Here is a 14,288-nt window from a genome sequence, read left to right on the forward strand (position 1 = left end):
ACCTTTTGTCTTTTTTGCTCTTGAGTGTGATTTAATTAAGTAGTTATTTATGAAACGTTACTCTGACGTTGAAAAGATCTTATCTGTCAGCAAAGTGTAGGTTTGACGTCAGTTATTTTCCAGCTGGTTTTCCAGTGGGACTGCTTTTCAGGACCATTAAATATATTTAAACATGGCTACTCTGACATCACATATTGGTCGGTAAAGTCTCGAAGCGCCCGGCTGAGTGGAGAGGGGTGAACTTGACTGGAAAACTGGACACAACTGGTCCTTTAATGTTAGCTGGTTACTTCAGGGGCAGTTTATCAGATAAGCTAGCAACGTTACACAAACCAGTGCTAACATAATTTAAATGTATTTAATGTTTCTTTAACAGAATCAGTCTACAATGGTGCAGCACATTATTTGTTTAACTTTCCAGGAAATCATTCACAAGTGGATACAAGCACCAAAACAGCCGCACATACTTTTTCTGACTCATCATCTGATAAAGGTCATTTGCAGCTATTTGAAAATTCAAGATATCAGCTGACTCTGGAAAGAAAATATCACGAGATAACCACACTTATGCGTCTGTTTTCAAGTCCTACATGTTTGCAAAGAAGTTGTTTTTAGAAAAGTGACATTACTTAGAAGTTTCTTTCTAATAATAAGTATCATGTAAAAGCTTTACATTTTAAAAACGGTACAAAATGATTATTCTTACATTTGGTTTCTGCAGAGTAAATAAAGATGGCCACGACCATTCTTGTTTTTTTTCCTTCTATTCTTGCTCCCCACCTTTCTGTCCCAAAAGCGTCAGCAGTCGGGTTCAATCTATTATTCAGTGAGGTTTCTCTGCGGCATGCAAACAGAGCATCAATAATGGAACCAGCAGCTAATGAGTCACCAAATACTGCAGGAGCATAATCTATGGGCCACAATGGAGGATATGGACCATGTGTGGACAAAAATCAGTCGCACTGTGAGAAGTGTGCAAGGAGCTGAAACTAACAAGGCTCTCTGCTCTGCTCATTGGGAGGACTCCTTTGTAGCTGCACCGCACAGGCGACTGGTTTCTGTGGTGTTCAGCTGTACAGGGCCTCTAGAAAGTAATCCTGCTAATCAATCACTAAAATAATGTGACAACACGGCAAATGGATTTTTTTCTCTGCATTGAGTTTATGGTCGTAACAGCTCTTTGTCATGTGGGTCTGCTGTTCTGTACTGTAAACAAAAATAAGAAGAAAACAGAAAAACTAATCCTGGAGTGACTGTTTACACAGGTTCAAACAGGGATGCTAATCTGAGGTTCCCAAAACAGATGCCATCCTCGTCCTGTCTGTGAAAATCACAAATGTGAGTAGAGACATGATTTTTTTTTTAATAAATAAAGAGAAACTTGGGTGTAAAACTTAAACAAAATCAAAGAAAGTTAATGTTATAATCCCACATGTGATTGAAACCTAATGAATGTTGTAGTACATGATGTTTAACCCAATATGCATTCAACTGCTCACTATAAAATAATTGTTTTCCCCCTAAATTACACCTATTAATTAATGAATATTAATTAATATTAAATTAGTTGTGACACAATTGTAAGTAAAGTGGTAGGTATATATTTGCATATACCTACCACTTAAGCAATGGTGCACGAACACCCACTAACAGTGCAACAGGTGCAAACACACATCAGTCGAGTAAATTCATCCTGCTGTGCTGATCTGTATTTACTAAAATGGAGCCAACACACCTTCAACTGTTACCATATAAGAGTGAAAATTTCTGTTCCTTCGGGCGGTTGCTGACTTTTCCTGAATGATAGATATTTTTATTCGGTGTATCTGAGATACAGGTTGGTTACAGTGCTGCTGTCTTTAGATGAAATAAAGCAGTTAAAGCTCCTGCACAGTGTTACCGGCTCTGGTTCTGTGGTTTCATTAATATTTCAGGTTCAGGACTTCCTGCTGCTGCAGAGGAAGTCGAGACATCAGTTCTTGGTCGAATAGTGTGAAATCTATTTTTAATAATTTCAGTTTTGTCTCTTTGCACACAGACTTTAGTTGTGTGATCTTTCCATTGACTGACTGCTTTTTTTCACTGGCGCGTATGAACATGAACTTTAACCATTTTATTCTGTTTATACTTGGACAATTTATCAGAATTGGAACAGATGTTTTTTGTGCATTTGTCCATATTCAAACAAAAGCTGTTGGGCGTCATGTTAGCCATCTTCAGCAGTATTAGCTGCCTCCACGTTTGCAGTTGTGTCCTCAGTGAATGAAGCAGAGAAATGCTGCTGAATTAAAGAACTTCGGCTTGAAAATGAGCCAAAGTCCAAAGAGACAGCAAAAATTGTACTCAACAATGCTAATTTGTAGGAATTATGAGAATACATTGTTAATTATACATTAGTAACAAATTTCTAAATAAGACACCTGGTTAAGCTTCTTGCAGAAATACACTTGGCATCAGTACTGTGACTCACAGTGTTACTGAAATGGTCCCAGCTTGATAGATCTGGGTGCTTTGACAGGGCCTCCGGGTAGAGTTTCTGACTGTGTATTACCAACCTGGTACTCTTTCTTGTGTGAGTTGGCACATAGACCATAAAACACCAATTCTACTCTTGCACGTGTCCGTTGGACCGTGTTTGGAGTGTAAATCAACAAAAGATTAGATGTAGACGTTTCAGGAAATCAAATCTAGAAGTTCATACATAGATTCTGTTTGTAGCTCGAACAAAGATGCACTGATGAATCACTTTGGCACATTTGATTCAAAAATGATGTTAAATATCTGGAGTCAGTCGTCTCCTGGTTTATGGATAACCCTGTCATAGATAGATATGGGGACAACTGATCGACTGGGATCTGCAAGAGCAAACGAGACCCCAGCTGCAGAACGTGAATTCATGATCATCACAAATGCACAGAGTGGGTAAAAAAACAATATTATCTTGAGGTATTTGTTTTTCTGCTCGGTTCGCTCTCAGTGATTCTGTTGGTTTGCACATCAGAGCTCTGAAATTTGATATTCTTCAACACTGAATGTTACTCAGTGTGCACAGTGGTCTGACACTTTCCCATAGTCAAAAAATAGGAGATGTGAAAATCCCTTTACTCTGTCGCCAAATCAAAGATCACTAAATTAACTTTATTTATTCAAACTAAGTGTTGTTTGTGACTCCTTTGATGAACAGGTTACCAAACTGGGCTGTTTGTGGTGTTAGAGCCTTTTTGTCTTATTCTGACAAATAATATACAGACAAGCCATCAAAGAAGAATATGTTATAGTGTTGGTGAGATCATCCATCCATCCATCCATCCATCTTCCGCTTATCCAGGGCTGTGTCGCGGGAGCAGCAGCCTAAGCACAGAAGCCCAGACCTCCCTCTCCCTGTCCACCTCCTTTATCTTGTCTGGGGAACACCCAGGCGTTCCCTGTCCAGCCGAGAGATATAATCTCTCCAGCGTGTCCTGGGAGGCGCCCAGGAAGCATCTTTATCAGATGCCCGAACCACCTCAACCGGCTCCTTTCGATGTGGAGCAGCAGCAGCTCTACTGAGCCCCTCCCGGATGGCCGAACTTCTCACCCTATCTCTAAGGGAGATGCCAGCCACCCTTCGGAGGAAGCTCATTTCCACCGCTTGTATCTGCTTTCTCGTTCTTTCGGTCACTACCCACAGCTCGTGACCGTAGGGACGTAGATCGACCGGTAAATTGAGTGCTTCGCTTTTACCCACAGCTCTCTGTTCATCATGACGGACCAATTCTGGCCCATTACTACGATCCTTATACAACTGTTGCAGGAGCTTGGTTCGCATAGCTGGCAGTATGTCGGACTTCCGGTGGGTGATGGACTCTGCCAGGGCTGCCGTTTGTCACTGATTCTGTTCATAATTTTTATGGACAGAATTTCTAGGTGAGGCCACGTGGTGGAAGCCTTTCACTTTGGTGGTCTCAGAATCTCATCTCTGCTTTTCGCGGATGATGTGGTTCTGTTGGCTTCATCGGGTGATGGCCTCCAGCTCGCACTGGAACAGTTCCAAGCTGTGTGTGAAGTGGTGGGAATGAGAATCAGCACCTTCAAATCTGAGGCCATGGTCCTCAGCTGAAAAAGGGCGGAGTGCCCACTCTGGGTCAGGGATGAGCTCCTGCACCAAGTGGAGGAGTTAAAGTATCTCAGGGTTTGTTCATGAGTGAGGGGAGATTGACAGATTGGTGCTGCGGTTGCAGGGATGCAGATGATGTTGGCTAGATTAATTTGAGTAATTATTCTGCTTGCTGGTTAAGCTTGTTGGCATTAGCTGATTAGCTTTACCGTTTCATCCAAATGTGGTCATGTTTGGCTTCAAAAACACAGCTTTTTAAGGCGAATTCTTAAGTTGATGATTGAAAATGCACAGAAAATACAGCAGTTATGGTTCTTTGTACACTTTTGTAGATTTATCTGTAAAATTTGTGAATGAATTGCTTTGTTTGTTAAATAAAAATATTATTGAGACATTATTTCAAAACACAGACGTTTCTACACGGTCCAAAATTTTTGAGCAGTGGTTTACAGGCATAAAAACTCCTCTCTGAGCTTCCTCCTGACTCTCCTTGTTTCGCATGTGTTATCGTTCAGCTGCCTGAGGACGATGGTGGTTACGCAGAGGTCAAAATCAATAACAATTCTACACTTTAAATGGATGTTTTCTGTTTATTACACACCTCTTTTTTTTACGCTTCACTATCCTTTAAGTCTTCTGTGTTTTACCAAAGACAGCTGCCTTCACTTCAGACCTGATTTTCTGTAACTTCACATAATAGAAAAAGTAAATGAGCTGATTTTTTTTTTTTTTTTTTTTAACCAGGTTGCATAATTTTAGATCATCCTCGTGATAAACATGCAGAACCATTTACTGCTGGCGGTTAAAACACAAGGTACCTTTTTGGAGAAGTGCCAGTGTGTTTGGCCGGAGGAGCTCACTGCTTCACTGAAGCTGTAACTAAAATAAGCTGAAAACACCCTGTGATAACGACGTGTATGCAGCCGAATCTTTGGCTCAGACAATAACATGTTTTGTTCACTTCATAATTAAACATTCACCGAATTCAAGGAGACAAAGCCGGCAGTGTTTCTGCAGCTGCAGCGCAGCTCAGTCAGACTGCCGGAGGTTTGCTGCCATCTTCTGTTTAATGAAGCCATGCACCATGTAATTTATGGGTTTGGTCAAATTTTATCACTTAATTTTTTCCAACATTTATAACACCTCGTGTCTTACAGGAAATATTCCAGATTTTAAGGGCTAAAACACACATTTAGTTTCTGTTAAAAACGAAATCAGTTTTACTTCCACTCAAAGAATGACAACCTGAAACTAGAACAAGCTTCTTTTTTTTTGTTCACCATGTTTTACTCTATAACCAAAGTCTATATAACTATATATGGTTTCAATAGCAAAATGAAACCAGTTTAATGTCTGCTATTGTGGGGAATACAAACAGGCACTGATAGCCAGATATTGGTTTTATCTGTTTTATCTTGGAGGGCCTGGATCACAGAGGGTCTTGGGATTGATGCTTTCTTGTTGCTTCATTTCCTGTTCAGCTTGTCAGTGTTGCTGTTGGCAAACAACAGCATCCCTCCTTTAGCTGTAGTGCGTGACATCCAGTTGCTGTGACACTTAATTTCAGTGTTGCAAACTCAGATCATCCATGTGTCTTCATGTGGATTAAGATGGATAGATACCTCACTGATACCACAGCAGAGTAATACAAAGTAAAAATAGTAAAGTCTACAATAAACAATAAACAAACAACAGCTGCATAATACAAAATCTTTTACCTGACAGGTGTGTTTACCTGTCACAGAGTGAAGAGTTATTATACAGCTTTATAAAGCAGTGTTTCCCAACCACTGTGCTGCAGTACATGGGTGTGCCATAGAATATTATCTGGTTCCACCTGATTAGTACTCTAAGCGATCGGCGTGAGTAATGGACAACGGTTACATTCTCTTCCACTAGAGGGCAGTACAACACAGACTGGAATATGTTCACCCACACAGACCTGGACCAGTACGCCTCATCTGTACTAGATTACATCTCCAAAACCACAGACAGTGTCACCACCCAGAAACGGATCACCATGTACCCCAACCAGAAGCCTTGGATGAACCGGGATGTTCGTCTCCTCCTGAAGGCCCGCAACACCGCCTTTAGGTCAGGAGATGCACACGCCTACAGTACAGCCAGGGCTAATCTAAAGAAGGGCATCAAAAAAGCCAAACACCATTACAAAAAGAAGGTAGAAGAACACTTCTCCAACTCCAACCCCCGACGCATGTGGCAAGGACTCCAGACCATCACAGACTACAGGACCACCAAACCCTCCCCCGCATCCTCTGATGTCTCCTTCCTCAACGAGCTCAACAACTTTTATGCTCGTTTTGAGCGAGGGAACCCCACAACCACAACCAAAGCAGACATGACGCCAGACCACCAACCTCTGACTCTCTCCCCCACCGATGTAGGAGCGGTGCTGAGCAGGATCAATGTCCACAAGGCTGCAGGCCCTGATGGCATCCCCGGGCGTGTTCTCAGAGCGTGTTCTGGGGAGCTTGCAGGAGTGCTCACAGACATATTCAATCTGTCCTTGGCCCACGCTGTGGTACCGGCCTGCTTCAAATCCACCTCCATCGTCCCGATACCCAAAAACTCCAACCCATCTTGCCTCAATGATTACCGCCCAGTAGCACTCACCCCCATCATCACTAAGTGCTTAGAGCGACTGGTCCTAGCACACTTCAAATCCTGTCTCCCCCCCACCCTGGACCCCCACCAATTCGCATACCGCCAGAACAGGAGCACAGAGGATGCAGTCTCCATCGCAATGCACTCTGTCCTCTCACACCTGGACAACAACAACACCTACGCCAGAATGCTGTTTATAGACTTCAGTTCAGCATTCAATACAATCCACCCCTCACAACTCATCAGGAAACTGACAGACCTGGGCATCAGTTCCCTCATCTGCAAATGGTTACTGGACTTCCTGACCAACCGCCCCCAACATGTCCGGCTGGATAACCACTGCTCATCTACCATCACAATGAACACCGGTGTACCACAAGGCTGTGTGATGAGCCCTTTCCTCTACTCCCTCTTCACCCACGACTGCAGACCTGCTGATGGTTCCAACACCATCATTAAGTTTGCAGATGACACCACGGTGATTGGCCTCATCAGTGACAACGATGAGGCCGCCTACAGGGAGGAGGTGGATCGTCTGGCTGAGTGGTGCGACAGAAACAACCTGCTGCTTAACACCGAGAAGACCAAGGAGCTCATCGTGGACTACAGGAGGAATGCTGACCCACATCCACCCATCCACATTAAGGGGACGGCTGTGGAGCGTGTGAGCAGCTTCAAGTTCCTGGGAGTCCACATCTCCGAGGATCTCACCTGGACGACCAACTGCTCCAAGCTGGTCAAGAAGGCTCACCAGCGCCTCTTCTTCTTGAGGACTCTGAGGAAGAACCACCTGTCCTCAGACATCCTGGTGAACTTCTATCGCTGCACCATCGAGAGCATCCTGACCAACTGTATAACAGTCTGGTACGGGAACTGCTCTGCCTCGGACCGGAAGGCGTTGCAGAGGGTCGTGAAAACTGCCCAGCGCATCGCCGGAGCACCACTTCCTGCCATAAAAGACATCTACAGGAAGCAGTGTGTGAAAAGGACTGGGAAAATCATCAAAGACCCCAGTCACCCATCACATGGACTCTTCACCCTCCTGCCCTCTGGGAGGCGCTACAGGAGCCTCCGGACTAAGACCACCAGGTACCGGAACAGCTTCTTCCCCACAGCTGTCAGACTCCTGAACTCTGCCTCCTGACATCTGACCCACGTTAAACTCATGGACTGAACATACACGCACCCACAATGGACAACTGTACCCTCAAACACACAATAATAACATGGACTGAACCACCACTCACAACCACTAGCACTTTATATAGCCTCTGTAGAAACTATCTACACCCTCACTTATCTTAACTGCACTACTGTATAGCTCTGTGTAAATAATCATTCTGTACATTCGATAATCTTTAATCCTACAACTGTTTACAACTTGCATAGTTCCCATTTCTGTATAACTGTATATCTCAGATTCTGTAAAGTTATTTATTTCATATTCTGTATAGTTTTTCATATTTATATCCTGTTCATATCCTGTACATAGCTTGTACTCACTACAGCCTGTACATACTTATAGTTATAGAATATTCACAACATACTTCATACCGTGTACATTATAACATACCATAATAGACCCATTTCTGTAATATACTCACATATCTATATTATTGCTAATATATATTGTAATATATCTATATCACTAAAGCACTTCTGGATGGATGCAAACTGCATTTCGTTGCCCTGTACCTGTGCATGTGCAATGACAATAAAGTTGAATTCTATTCTATTCTATTCTATTCTAACTACCTGCTCTAATTAAATGAGTTGCCAACTGCTAGTAAAACAGAAGAAGACCAAGAAGAAGGGCTAGGCAGGAGGCACTTGTCTTAAAAACCACGATCCTCCTCAGCTATTCTCTCCTTTCTGAATTTCTTCTCTTTCCTCCTGTTAACTGTTTTTTTTTTGTTTGTTTCTGTTGCATTTCTACTGAACTTTTTTCTTTTTTTTTCTTTTTTACCATCTTCACTTTTTTCAGGTTTCTTCTTGCTGCTTCACATCTTTAGAAGAAAGAAAAAACCTTGGAAAACTTTAAGTCAAATAGACACAAATGAAGAAAAAATGACCTCAACCTTCAAAAAGCCTCTCAGCTAAATGTTGTCGGCTCAGTAAGACGACCAGCAGAGGAGGCTGTGGTCTCACAGTAAAACTCGCAGCAGCCTGCACCTTCAAAAAGTCCTGTGAGAAGATTTTTGAAGCTCAGTGTCTGATTTCATTCTGATCTCATGAAAAAAAATCCAAATAAAATATTATTGTATGACTGTTTTTTTTTTTTAACTAAGATATATAACTATAGTTATCAATTAATTATGCGACAAAAAATATTTATTAATATGTTTCGTAATAAAAAATCAGGGGTGTTGACAAAGGGACGCTGACTGCTGATGAACCGAATAATAAAAAACAGCACAAACACACACAGACAGACACACTGATGCCATTAACTTGGTGCGTATATATAATGTACAGTTTCTGTCTGCGAAATTATAGGTTAAAGTGTGAAAGTTTAACCAACAACAGCAAGAATGTTTCTATTATTATTAATATTAGAGCAAAATGTTTTACGTTGTTCTTCATGCTCTGGGCCGATGTTTGAGGTGTTTGATTGGGTAAGAACATAAATAAGCAGTATACTTCCTTGCATCGTGGTCCTCACTGCTCATATAAGATGACAAACTGCCATCAGTGAGGGTGGCATGTGCCCACGTTGCGTAATCCAACACCTTCTGGCTCCTCTCTCAAAGCTAAAAATACCAGCAGGATCTGGATCTCCATCTGATACCATCCTCACCGTCTGCATCTGCATGCTTCCACCTCACACTGAAAAAGAAAAAGAAAACCCCACCCATCCCTTACGACTGCTTTAATCTCACGCAGAGGTGTCGTACTGTAGCTCTGATTGCAGGTCGGCTGTAGGGGATCTCGGGGTGGCTGACGTCGAGGCTTTTCTCCGGCGCATGGTGGTTTTAAGAAGCAGCACTCAGACTGCTGACTGCAAATACCGGATGTAAACAGCACATGTCACACTGTGCCAAAAATCTTACGTTCAGGACTGCAAGTCTGTGCCATTCTTTAACACTCTATCCTCTGCTGCAAACAACAGAACCAGATGGTCGTGAAATACTTTAAAAATTGCACATATATGCCACCATCTTTGCTCCAAATGCAGACAATTTTCCCCCTTCAAACTGGAGAATCTTCACCATCCTGTGCACGGACACAAACTGGTACACGGGGAAGAAGCATGAGCTGCAAAAATGGAGGCAATAACGATTCATTGCATCACACCGTAAGTCATTGTGAAGTTATTCGTTTTGGTCTTCATGGCCTCCCTCTGACTTGTTTTTTATTTTAATCTTTTTGCCAAAAAAGTTGCCACAATAAACAAAGACTGATATTATCAACCCTAGTATTTTTTTTTTTTTATTATTATTTTTTAAAACGTCGTTTTAGTTTTTTTTTTTTAGTTAACTTTTATAAGTGTACACAGATAGTTGATGATTTCTCTCTGCATACGTTTGCTGTCTGCGGTGAAATCGCAGTCACAGAGGTCAAGTTTTTTATTTTAATAGTCAAGAATTCAGATTTTCTGGACTTCTGGTTTCAGAAGTGCAAACCTGAAGAGAAACTCTTGACTGTAAACACAGCAGGACTGGTAACACCTGCACACTTACTCCACTTTTCATTCCAGCCTAGATCTTTTTCAGGGGTTTTATCCAGTGAAAATCCAGATTGTTGCTGTGACTTTTTTCTTTTTCTTTCCCCTCAGTATCTTTACAACCATTTCTTAAACTGAGTTTTTCATCAGTTCAAGCTTTCATAACTTTCCACATGATCCCCTGATGAAAAACAGAGAAAGGCCTCAGAAGTATTACAGTTTTTATCAATATGTGTTATGTGACGTGTGCAATTTCACTAAAGCGGAACAAAGTGCTGCCTTAGGGGAAATGAAAGTTTATTTAAAAGAGACATAAACATTTCAGACATGAATCAGCAGGTGAAAACATCAACACTTTGACTTTGATCAGTGATTGTAATAAAACTGAACGTTACCTCGACAGCAGTAACACTGGTTTTAATTCAGTGGAAAATTAAAATGTGTTAAGTCTGTTTTTAGTCTCCTGGCTGTCATGTAGCATCGAGGTGAGATGGAGGAAACATCGGTGGGATACTGGAGACCGAAAAAGCATCCTGCAGAGTTACACTCTTTCTACACATTTCTTCTCATTAAGTGCTGCAGCTTTTTATACAAACAGCTGCTTTAAATGTCTTGTTTTGTGCTGCTATCTGATTCTCTCAGTGTGTAATCAGACATTTCTTTCACTCCTTTTCTTCTCTCAGATGTAATTAGCTCCGCAGCAGCTGAGCGTGACTTGGGGAGCGCTCGCCCTGATGAAAAAGAGGTTAGAAGCAAACAACTGGTACACATTTCTACAACTCCTTTTATCCCCTTTCTTCTATTCATGTTGCACTTTTAATCAATTTCTGTGTTTTGCTTTGGTGTCACAAATCAGAAAAACACTTTTCATTTTGCACATTAAAGACAAGAAATCCAGATTGCAGAGATGTATGGAAGTTCAAGAATGACAAAAAAAAAGAGGAATTTCAATCCAAGATTTCAGTTTAGTTTAAGAGATTGCAGAACTCCACTCTAAGAGAGATTGCAGACACAGTTATTAAGGTGTGTTTGCAGATGTGATCAGGTTAGGGTTGGTATAGGGAATTATGAAATGCTGTACATATGACTGAATACTCTGAGTTTGGACTTGTTCTCAAATGGATTACATAAGTGCCTCAGCTCTAAGTGCATAAAAAAGTAAATAATGAAATTTTTTTTTAAAAGAAGAAGAAGAAATGAATGAAAACAATGTTTTAAAATTAATTTGAAAATAATTTCCAATTTCAAAAAAAAAAAAAAAATACATTTGAAAACAAAAAGTGCCTCCTTTGCTTAATGAAGGAGAAATGTGACAATATATAAATAAATAGGTAAATGAATTAATTAATCCAAAATGTGAAGAAAAGATACATTTGAATGGAAAAATAAACATAATAATAATTTTAAAAAGTGTAAATAAATGTAAGTTAATTAAAAAATAATTTAGCATTGAAAAATTAAAAATAATGAACTTATTTGCACAATTAATAGTATTTAATTGGATTATTAATATAACATGTTAATATATTACATTTTTTTTTATCTTATATTTATATTTGACACTCTTTTGTGGGGAAACTATATTAATAACTTATTAATACACTTGTTGAATGTGTGTCTGTGTTTGACTGAGAGCAGCAGATAAGTTGATAACACTAATAATCAGCAGCAAAGAGAAACAGGACAAAAGTTCACAATCTTACGTTATTTTGATCGGACAGATCGTCATCTGGTTACTTATCTGGTTGTTTCTTGTCAAATTGCAGCTTGGTTACAGTAACCATTACCCAACTCAAATTATTATTATTTTTGTTAGCCGTAAATAACTATTAATTGAAGATAATTAACTACCAATACACACTTTATTCATAGTGGTTGTGATAAGGTGTTATTAAAAAAAATCTTGAGAATTGTAAATACAGATGTTGACATGTAAAAGTTGCAAACTGTTTATATAATAACCCTGCTTTATATAATGTCGTGAGATAATGAAGCAATTTCTACTCTCATTTTGACCCAGTGAGTAGTGCTGGCCTATCAGGTTTAAAATACACTGAATTTAATAAACTTGGTCACATTTAGTGGTTTTATACTTTTGTTGTTAATGAACTTCCATACAGCGACGGGTGGTAGGTTTGTTACCGTTTAACACTCTAAAGGCGTCGTTCATGATATCACTCTCATGTCCAAAGCCAAAAGTAAATCTTCAAAGTTTAAACTTAGACCTTAAAATTAATTCTGAATGAAATTATAAACTGAAAAATGAAATAAAAAACATAATTTTAATAATTCTTCATCTTTTGGATACATAATGCTGATAAATCATCTGCACAAGAAGGAAAAATGTTGTACATGTTTTACATTCTACCAGAGACATTCAACACAAAAATCTGGATATCACAATGAATGCCACTGTATCCACGGTGGCATTGTGGATACAATGCCGCCACTGTATCCACGGTGGCATTCATTGTAATATAATCTGTCAGAACATTGTTTCATCCCTTCTGCAGTTACACTGTAGAGAATTTCCACATCTCATAATCAGATCAAGTTTGCATTCTTGTTTTGTTTTTTATGGTTTGGATGTTCCTGAGTTGAATATTGCTTGAGACAGTTGTGCTTCCAGTCACCAGAAATGTAATATGATCTGCTGCTGCTTCGAGAAATGTTTCATTCTTTTAAATCAAACTGTACTAATGCTGTAACTTACTTTTTAAAAAATGTCTCTCAGTTGTTTTTCCCACCAAATTTGCTAAATTGTCTTGAAGAGTTTTTTTTGCCCCAGAAACTGGTTAATTTAAGCATATTTTAGGTACCTCTTAACGTTAGCTAGTCACTATTCTATTAACATCTGTAGCCCTGTGTGCCTCCATACATAGTTTCTGGTATACAGCTAAAACATGTTAATGAAGTGTCTATACAATAATGAGTATTTATAACCTAGGGACGCAACAAGTAGTCTGTATTTGGATTGGATATTGGTCAGATGTGAGGTCATCTGTTAAATTCATTTCGACTCAGAGTCCACTTGCGATCAGCTGTGAGCTGCTACACTTCTTGGAAAGCTGATGTGTGTTGTAAGCACGAGTGATAACATTTCATTTACGCTTTTGTCTTTTGTTGGATATTTAGTTGTAACATTTTATTTTACTCACATCTCGAGTCAAGCCTGATGATGCCATAGAAATGATTTCCCAGCCCTTGTTTTATTTAAACACTGGTACCAGAGTGGTGCTGCTATTGACAAACACCTGAAGGTGTCATACTGGAAACGTGAACTGGAAAATGTTGGATTGTTGCATCCTTGCCACAATCATGTAGAACTGGAGCAGCTTCAGAGTGCTACTTTGCGCTTGACTGCTGCTCACATTGGTTTTAATGAGGAGCGCGGTGGCTCAGTGATTAGCACAGATGCTGCTGGTTTCAAACATGTGTTGGGTCTTTCTATGCAGTTTGCATGTTTTACTAGATTAATGCTCCCTGTATCGGCCTAAGAAACTCACTCTTCACTTCCCGGTTAAATAAAAGTAAAAAAAAACAACACAACAAAACTGTAACTGAAGAACAATGGAAACTGTATTTCATCTGTGCTTATCAAAGTAAAGCTAACAACCTACAGCAAATCACTGACATGGATTTATTTGTTTTTTTTCCTTCTTCTTTTTCATTGGCTGGCACGCTAAATAAAAAGTATTTAATGCTCACACTAGGAAAATTAGCACTAGCAAATGCAGCAAATGTCTGGCACAATTTTGATGGTGATGCCATTGGTAACATGCAAATTTAAATAAATATGTTTTGCTGCACCATGAAATGCATAAAATGTATTTCATTTATTTATTTATTTATATATATAAAAAAAAATACATAATCTCAGAATATTATAATTAGAATTTTGAA

At 39.8% G+C, this 14,288-nt stretch overlaps 1 long non-coding RNA gene across 1 annotated transcript; it reads left to right on the forward strand.

The window, feature by feature from the left end:
- Positions 1-603: 603 nt before the first annotated feature.
- LOC120745764 lies at positions 604-11,559 on the forward strand. Its single transcript, XR_005698698.1, has 2 exons — positions 604-1,338; positions 11,069-11,559. It is a non-coding gene; the product is annotated as an uncharacterized LOC120745764 (long non-coding RNA).
- Positions 11,560-14,288: the final 2,729 nt, after the last annotated feature.

This window comes from Simochromis diagramma, unplaced genomic scaffold (genome assembly GCF_900408965.1).
Source record: "Simochromis diagramma unplaced genomic scaffold, fSimDia1.1 OVJJ01000131.1, whole genome shotgun sequence".
Taxonomy (NCBI): Eukaryota; Metazoa; Chordata; class Actinopteri; order Cichliformes; family Cichlidae; genus Simochromis; species Simochromis diagramma.